This window comes from Trichechus manatus, unplaced genomic scaffold (genome assembly GCF_000243295.1).
Source record: "Trichechus manatus latirostris isolate Lorelei unplaced genomic scaffold, TriManLat1.0 scaffold00144, whole genome shotgun sequence".
In the NCBI taxonomy this organism is placed as follows: Eukaryota; Metazoa; Chordata; class Mammalia; order Sirenia; family Trichechidae; genus Trichechus; species Trichechus manatus.
In genome coordinates this window covers 227,855-237,541 of record NW_004444080.1, presented here as the reverse complement: position 1 = coordinate 237,541, position 9,687 = coordinate 227,855, and the positions used below count along the sequence as shown (strand labels likewise).

The window sequence follows — 9,687 nt, the reverse complement described above, 5'->3', positions numbered from 1 at the left end:
CTCCAGGCTGTTGCCTGGAATATTTTAGAGGCTCAGTTTAAATGCCAATTACTCAGTGGAATTTTTGCCAATTCTTCCTTTTTCCTACCTCCCTAGTCAGAATTAATCACTCCTTCCATTGTATTCCTATAGCAATTTGTTCTTACCTCTATTACAATACTGATCATGTCACATCATATTTGCATGTGTGTGTGTGTGTGTGTTTGTGTATCTTTTGCCAGATTAAGTAGTTTCTTGAGAGAAAAATGCTTTATCTTATTCACTTTTTTAAAACTCCTCTGCACATATGGCATTAGCAGGGACAAATATTCATTAAATTAGCCAATTATCTGCCTTCTACCTGCCAGTATCCTCTTCAAGAGTTTTCTCTCTTACTATCTTTATATCATTGGCCTTCTTTTAATTTCTTCTCCACGCGACAGGTTCTCCTACTACAGGGCCTTTGCACACTAGATTGTTCCCTCTGCCTGGAATAATGTTCTTCTTTCCCATCTTCACCTGGTTAACACCTACTCATCCTATGACACTTGGCTAGGACATCTCATGAAGAAAATTTTTCCAAAATTCCCTGACCAGGTAATTGTCCTTATTATACGTTCTCATTGTACTATATTTTTATTCTTCATGCTTTTTACAGGTGGGATTTTTATCTTACCTGGGCAATTATTTGACTCGTATCTGCCTCTTCCAATAGTATGGAAGAACTTTGAAGGCTGTGACCATACCTGTGTTTATTCATTGTGGTATCTCCAGTGCTTGAAAACAGTATTGGCACAAATGGCGCTTAAATATTTGCTTATGATTTTACATTTTGTATTGAAATATCACACAAAAGTAATTCTAAAAGAGGAGTTAAAAATAATTTGGGAATTTATAACCTTGGCAAAAACACAATTTTATCATATTTATTTGAAGAGAGCAATACACATTTGAAATCTTAAGTTAGTATAGGTTTCAAGATAAACTCTCTGTCAATCAACTACCATGATTAGTGATCTACCTGTAGCTATTGGTTAAAAAAAAAAAAAAACTAAAGAAGCAAGATTTGAAATATTTTCTTGAGAATTAACTAAATAAAAAGAAATTGTTCTATCTTGAATTAAACGGGTATGTCCACCAACTACAATTATCTAATAGTAATAAGAGCTAAAATTTATCGAAATGTTTCCTGTGTGTCAGGCCATGTGTTAAGTGTCCGATTTGTAGTATTATTCTCTATCTGAAAAATACTTAGGTATGTTTCCCCAGGATTCAACTTGGTGGGATTTTCACAGGCTCCTTTCAGCCAGTGAATCTGAAAAAAACAAGACCATGTGTTATGAGGTTTGTAATGAAAAGAACACAGCCTTTGGAGTCACATCTGCTTTCAAGTATCTTGGCCATCGCCAAGCTATGAGATCTTGGATGATGTAGCCTATTAGAATTTCAGTTTCCTCATCTATAAAATGAGATTTAGAAAAACTATTTTACAAAACCCTTGCAGACATTAGCATACCTTTATTTTCTAATCATTCTTGTTAATCTTTAATAACCAAGGTAAGAACCTACCATGTGCCAGAACAACAAAAATAAGTAAGATATTGTCCTCACATTCAAGTACCTGTACAGGCAGAGTTCAATACATAAGTCAATGATTACAGTGAAGGGTAGTAGTGTTCTAATGGTGAGAGGTGCAGGGTAGTTCATGGGTATTGACAGGACTAGTAGTGAGGACAAGCATGGGGGGAGCCCTTAGTGCCGCAGTAGGGGTAGGTGTGGAGGGTGCCCCTAATGCTGCAGTGGAGGCAGGCATGGGGGGCGTTGCCAATTTTCTCTTACATTAGAAGCATATTGGTTAGTATATGATCTAGTCACACTGCTTGGGCCAAATCTTGGCTCTTCCCAACCACTGGAGTTGTTAGGTGCCGCAGAGTCGATTCCAACTCATGGAGACCCTATATGACAGAGTAGAACTGCCCCACTGGGGTTCCTAGGCTGTAATCTTTACCGGAGCGGCTGTAATCTTTTGTCCCGTGGAGCAGCTGCTGGGTTCAAACTGAGGATCTTTCAGTTAGCACCCACTGACCTTTCCGTTAGCAGCACAGCACTCAACCGCTGCACCACCTGGGTTCTTTTCTGTAATAATAGCAAAAGCTAAAACTTACAAAACACTATGTGCCAAGCATTCTTCTAAATGTTTTATGTATCTTAAAAAACAAAAACAAAAACCATTGCCATGGAGTGGATTCCGACTCATAGCAACTTCATAGAACAGTTGGTTGATTCAAACTGCCCGTCTTTTGGTTAGCAACCGTAGCTCTTAACCACTACAACACCAGGGCTCCTTAGCTCATTTAATCTTTACAAGGTCATTTTACAATGAGCAGACAAAGAAAGATGAAGTTAAGTAATGAGTATCTTGTTCAAGGTCACAGAAATAGTAAGAAAGGCAGAGTTGGGATTGAAAACCAGGCAATCTGGCTCCAGAGTTCCATGCTTAATCATAACTGACTCTATAAAGTGTGATTAATAATAGAACTACATGTCAAGCACTTAATACATGGACTGGCACGTAGGAACTATTTCTATAAATTTTAGTTCTTATTACTATTAGATAATTGCAGTTAGTGGAAATACTAGTTTAATTCAAAATAGAGTAATTTCTTTTTATTTAGTTATTCTCAAGAAAATATTTCAAAATATTGTTTCTCTAGTTTTTACCAATAGATGTAGGCAGATTGCTAATCATGGGCAGTATTTTTGTCTTTCAAGAGCCCTCTTGTGGAAAATTGTTACAGTTCAGTGTAACATGTCGATTTATCTAAAAATCGTCATATACTTGGGAAGAAATACTAAATGTAAAGAAAATCCATTCATATTTATTAATTTGGCATCATATTTTGTTTCACTGAATGTAGCAAATATATTTCATTATTGATAACTCACATTTTGAAGTTAAGCAGGTAAAACATTACAGTGCTATAAAAAATTAAAAGCAGCTTCACAAAAATATTAATATCCATTTATTATGTCACAGTACAGCAAACTTTACATGACTTCACAAATAGTCTCTATTAACCTTTTAAGATTTCAGAAAAATTATAAGGTAAAACATTACATGCAAAAATTTACTTATCTAAAAAATAATAATTGCAGCATTAGCATTTAGTATGAAGTAACAATATGTTTTTCTTTAGTGTCAATTATTCATTTTAAAACAAGCTAGAATAAGGAGTTTGAATTAACCTTGAACCAGGAATAACCCTGGATATGTTTAAATATGTTGAAAAGGTTCTTGGAGCAATTAAAGGTGTGAACTGATTAAATATTAGTGTTTGGATGAATCGTTTATTAAATAACTATTGCGAGAGTGAACGCATGCCTTTTCCTGGAGAAAATATTCCCCTGGAAACAAGTATTTATTTATTTGTCTCTAAGGTTCTCTGGTTTGTTATTGCCGAAATGTGTATGACAGTGATTTTATCTCTACTTTCGTTTATAAAAATGATGCTGTTATCTGCACTAAAAGTAGGGACACCAGCTGCACTTTCTAACTCCTGTTTCTGAAGCAGAAAGAGTGGTCCTAGCAGTGTGCATTTTCCTTAGGTTTTTATCCACCTCCACTCTGAAAATACAGATGATATGAAGAATTTACAATCCTTTCCAAATGCAAATACACAAAGTCAATGGATCCTTTAAATATAAGCTTACTATTTCAGTCATCTCCAGACTTCATCAGTTCAACTTACTAGGAAGAGCTCACTGTTAACTTGTGATTTAATTTGCTTCGGACAAAGATGTTCACTGGGCATCTACACTATTACCCAGGTAATGTGCCAGTGTTTATGGCCATTTATCTGTTACCATTTTCACAATAAGGAAACATTATCAAGGTTCTAGAGCAAATAGATGATAGAGCTGAGACTGGAACCCAAATATGACTTTAAAGCATCTACTCATTGTTGTTAGTTGTGGCATTGGGTCCGACTCATGGTGACCTCATGTATAACAGAATGAAAGGTTGCCTGGTCCTGCACCATTTTCATGACCATTGGTATATTTGAGTCCACTGTTGCGGCTATTGTGTCAATCCATGTCATTGAGGGTTTCCATAGTTTTCATTGGCCCTCTACTTTGTCAACCATAATGTTCTTTTCTAGCCACTGGTCTTTCCTGAAGGTGTGTCCAAAGTAAGCAAGTCAAGCATCTGCACCTAATCAATGGTTTCTTTGGTGGTTTTCCAGTGGTTTCTTTGGTGTTACAGTGTAATCAGGAGGTGCTTCGGGCACTTCCATGTTTGGGGAGAGGAAGTGAGAGTTGTCTGCACTCGTGTGACTTGAGTTCTCAGCATGTGTCAGAGCACCTTCCGTTTTGCATGCTTCATATTTTAGAGTTCTCTAAAATACTTTATTTGAGAAAAGGGTTCTGCAGAAAAAACCAATAACTGCACTACACTCTAACTACACATGCTGCCATTAAGTTTTATCTCTATGAATAGGAAGGGATAAAACTTCCTTTCAGTGACTTTGTTTCCTACCACTACCCTCTTTTTCCCATCTTCCTTGATCTCACTTCGGATCTCTTTTAAGTGCTAACATAGTTTTTCTTAATACAGACCTGTTTTAATTCTGCCCATGTTTCTATCCCAACTACATTTGGCATGCAAGTCTGAGGATGAAGAAGTAGGGCCTAACAGAAATAGGAGTCCAACCTAAAAGCATGAATTAAGCACATCAGCATTGCAGCTGCCATACTGGTACCTCTGAAGACCTTCTATTCCCACCAGGTCTGTGTTTACTTCTCTAGTCATGCCTTAATATTTCTATCTCACTTTCTTTGTAAGGAGCCCCGGTGGTACAGTGGTTACAAGCTATGGTGAGCTATGGCTCTAAGCAAAAATCGGCAGTTCGAATAAACCAGCCGCTCCTTGGAAACCCTATGGGGCAGTTCTACTCTGTCCTACAGGGTCACTATGAGTTGGAATTCACTCGATGGCAACAGATTTTTTTTTATAGGTATCTTTGTAAGGATTGCCCTTCAAATGCTATAACTGATTTTAGTGAGAGTAAAAACCATCCCAGAAAAAGAATGGGTAACTCCAAGACAGAGTGGTTATCCATAAACAGAGACCTCAGAACTTCAGGTAGGGATAAACATACTTTGAGCTGAAAAGAGACTCATCTTACCTAATAGATTTGTTTAGTTAGAACCCAGATTTTAATTTGGGAGATTTCAACAAGATTAAAAAAAAAAAAAATGTAACTAGTGTAGTATTGTGCAGTCAAAGAACATAGGCTTTGGAGACTAACACACCTAAGTTCCACTACCAGTTATGCTACCTGGTTACTACTGAACCCTAGCATGTTATATCTCAAAGATCTGATTTTTTTCATCTATAAAATGGAGATAATGATATTTTGAAGAATATTCTGAAAAATTTTGAAGAATAAATGGGTTTGCATATGCAATGCACCTTGTGAAGTGCTCGATGAAGGTTAAAATGTAAATTCTCTCTCCTTTCCATTTTTTCCCTTGCTAATAAACAAACTTGAATAGTCTACTCAAAACCTGAGTAGTTTACACAAAAACTACACCCTTTATACCCTGTTCCCAAGCTTTGCCAAGCTAATTGCAATTTCCTAATCAGTTCTCTGTGCCTTTAAACATGCTTTTCCTCTACCTGGATTCTCCAATGTCCGTTGTTTAACTTTGTACACCCTTTCATTCTTCAAGACCACTTACATATTACATTATCGGAGTGGTATTTATTAAAAGAATAAGTGAATTAAGCACTTGCCATTATTAAAAAAAAAATTTATGACCTCCTATAATTATCTGGCACCAAATACTTGACAATTCTGATTTACTCCACATCCTCAAATCATAATTTATTAATCTGTTTAATAAAAATATCACTGGGTGTCTACTCTACGCCAGGTACCATGATAGGGCCTGGGATACAAAAGTGAGCAAAGATAGAAAAAACAAAAGAGGTGTGGTCAAAGACTAAGAGCATCCTAATTTATATCAAGGCCGGGGAATGGGGTGGTGATGTTTCAGTGAAGATTTGAGGAATGTTTATTTCTTTCATGCAACCTACTATTATCTGTATTTTTGTTTTGTTCGGAATTCTTCACTAAAATATAAACTACATCAAGGTGGAGACTTTGTCTATCTTAAAAGAAAAAAAGTTGCTGTCATGTCGATTCCAACTCATGGTGACCCTATGTCAGAGCAGAGCTGTGCTCTATAGGGTTTTCAGTGACTGTGATCTGTCAGAAGTAGACGGTCAGTCCTTTTTAACAAGGCGCTTCTGGGTGGGCTGGAACCACCAACATTTCAGTTAGTAGTCAAGTACTTAACCATTTGTGCCACTTAGGGACTCTTCGCTTATCTTACTGATCAGTATAGTCCTAGCACCTAGTATCATGCCTGGAGCACCATAAATGCCCAATAATTATTCATGTAATGAATAAATGAGTAACTGGGTTAATAGTGGGAGAAAGTGTTTCAGAGGGCAGCGTCTGTGAAAAAATATTAGTGGAAAAAGCTTAGGGCCAGGGGTGGACATGGGGTAGGAGCAACCTAAGATGAGCCTGGCAGGGAGGGAGGGCCTGGTCACCATGTTAAAGAACCTGAATCTTTAGTACATCATGATTGTCATAGTCTATGGCACCTTCACTTTTTTTTTTTTCCACAAGGAATATCATTTTATTACTGTAATCACAAAAATCATAATTTCTGTACAGGAATGTATAAGTGAACATTAATCAATGCATTGATAATTCACTTCGTAAGTATCAGATAAACACTACAGGAACATACTGTAAAGAAAAAAATATTGTAAAATTTTCTGGCCTTGCAGTGCAATTTTTAGTGCAAGTATTTAAGACACAACAGTGTTCAGTTCAGCAAAGTACTGCAGAATGTCATGCCACAGTCCACTTAATTCAAAGAGGGTCAGAACATGCAGCTTGTAATAAAATGTCAGAGTATATATATATATATATATATAAAACCACATTTAATTCAGAAAATACATAATGGTTTCTTTAGATGGTTTTAAATGTTTTCACTGCGAAATTCAGCCTAATTAGAACAAACATTCAAGTTCTTCTTAACTGGAATCATCTTCTTGCTAGGCAATGGCTTTGGCTTCAGGTAGAAATGCCTCCTGGTATTTTATCAGCTGTTGTTGTGTTTGTACTAATGATTCTAAGTACTTGATAATAACAGTTTTAAAATCTTTCACTCGTTCCTTCTCAAATCTTCCCACTTCTTTTCGAATCGTTTTAGAGATCTGTTCAAAATCTCTTTCTCCTTATTGTACTTTGGCCTCCCACTCTCTTATTTCATTCTTAGCTTGCTGTATTTTCTCTGGTTTGTTAGCAACCATCACTTTTGCCTCAGTTTCACATTTTTTGAGCAAAGTAATTTGAGCACCTTCCCATTTCTGTCAGCACTTCATTTGATGGTCAAAGACACCTTTCACTGCAGCATTAAGACAAATGTAGTCACTAGGTAGTTCTGAAAACATACAGAAGTCAGCAAAAGCTTGTTCTTGATGTAATTGGTCTATCTTCTCCTCAACCTCAGGAAGCTGTGACAAAGCTCTAGATAAAGCAGTATGATCCTCAGAATTACCTAACATGGCAGCACTTTTAGCAAAGGCAGCTGTGTTGGCTGAAAGTTCTTTTCTATGACAGACCAGAGCTTCAACACTGGCATGAAGTTTCCTAAGTTGCTGATCCAGATTCTCAAATTGCTGCTGTTTTTCTTCAAATGATGCATCCGATTCATTCATCTTGATTGTCATTTTGTTGACAGCGTTGGCAGCCTTGTTCACCATCCTCAATATTCCTGCTCCACTCAGAGCCTGTGTATTAACTGCTCTAGGCAGCTCAGAACTTTCCAAGAACTGCCTTAAATCAGGATCCTGTAGCAAAGTTGGATGTTTTACTGTTCGTTGAAGATATCTTTCTAGAGCTGCTCTCTCTTTTTCTACAAATTCAGTGGATGATGAATCTTCTTTACCCACTTTGACCTTGGTCATGCCTACTATACTCTTTTTCTGGAGCTGGTGGCACAGTATAACCGGTATGTAAATACTTGCTTGCTAATTTGCTATGCAAGCCAAGAAAGTCACTGAATCTTCTTTTAACTGAAAATTCACTCTTACTGAACACGGAAAGGGAAGTCTTGTTGTTACTCTGTATGCCACGTAAGCATTCATGCCATCACCAACTTTCTCTGGATCTGATACACCAATTTCTATATCAAAAATATCTCCATTTGCTTCTTCTTCAATCTCCTCTCTGGATCTATCAAAGATCACAGGAGCAGATATACTCTTTGATTCAGTTCTGGGTGCAATGAGTGTGGTAGGAGTGACAGGGGTGACTGCAGGAGAAGGTTCTGAAGAGAGGATAGGTTCCCTTTCTGGACTGTCCAGAGAAACTTCTTCTGTGGCTTCTGCAAAAAGATCTTTTCTGTCATCTTCTAGCACAACTTTTGTGGGTTTTGGACCATTGGAATTTGTACTAATATCTTCTGCAGGAAGACTTGCTCGTTCTGGCGATGACAGACTTGACTCCGGCGGGGGCGGGGGTGGGGGGAGAGAGTGCTAGTGAACAGGTCCTCTCCGTCCCCCAGCTCCTCAAAGTCGGTGGGCTTCCTGTCCCCAGCGGAGGAGGTTCCCTCTCGGCCGTCATCTTTGCTTGTCCTGGCACCTTCACTTTTTGATTTAGTTTTGATGGAACTAAAAATACACAGAGACCTCCTGTATCTAAGAGAAAGGACAATCCTAAACTCAGTGTTTTTGATGAGAAAGTGGAAAATAAAGAACGCTAAGTGCTATCCTCTGAATCACTGTTGTTGCAGAGAAAACCCTGCGTGCCTCTTAAGTCCTTTTCCAATGTTCTAGTTTACAAAATATGGCTCTGGCTAAGTGTCTGATTATGCTCATAGAAAAACCCCATAGAGGCAGAGTTCAATATTGACCTAAATGTAATGACACTGAAATTTGCTTAGGAATTTTTATTATATTTCTTTTGAAGGCAATGTTTGTTTTTGTGATCAGAAGTATGTCATTTTCTTCTAATATTCTAGCTCCCAATACATCTTCAAGTAGAATTTCTTTTAAAGACGCCTTGTGCATGGCAGTTTTATTGCTTGGAAGCCCAATTTGTTCCGGGGATAAATCTCTGAGTAAAACAAATAGTATGTTTTCTGAAATACCTCACAGCTATAGTTTTTCTTCTTGCTTATGTCAAAAGAGATAAAGCTAGAGGAATAAGCTGGAAGAACGCCTGGTGAAGGTGGCTTGGAAATCTTAAAAATCAATGGCTTTTACTACTAGCAATGGCCCTAAATAGATCCAAAAATTTTGTTAATGAGGTTTAATTCAATTGCGAGGTAGGGTGACAGAACAAAAAAAGGGAGAAAGAGGAAAGGAAAGAAGGGCAAAGGGAAGAGAAACTCAGTTTTGACATAACTGTATCAAAAGGTTATGCTTCCTGCCCTAGATTAAGAAGTCCCTGGGAAGCTTTGAAATTGCAAAGTAAATATTAATATAGCTCTCACTGCTGAGCATCTAGGAGTCCCTGGGTGGCATAAACGGTTAGGCACTGAACTACTGATCAAAAGATTGGCAAGAACCTACTCAGAGTTACCTCAGAAGAAAGGCCTGGCAATGTGCTTTTGAAAGGT

General features: G+C 37.6%; 1 pseudogene; it reads right to left on the bottom strand.

Annotated features, from left to right (window-relative positions):
- Positions 1 to 7,108: 7,108 nt before the first annotated feature.
- On the bottom strand, positions 7,109 to 8,690 carry LOC101341858 (sorting nexin-2 pseudogene; annotated as a pseudogene).
- Positions 8,691 to 9,687: the final 997 nt, after the last annotated feature.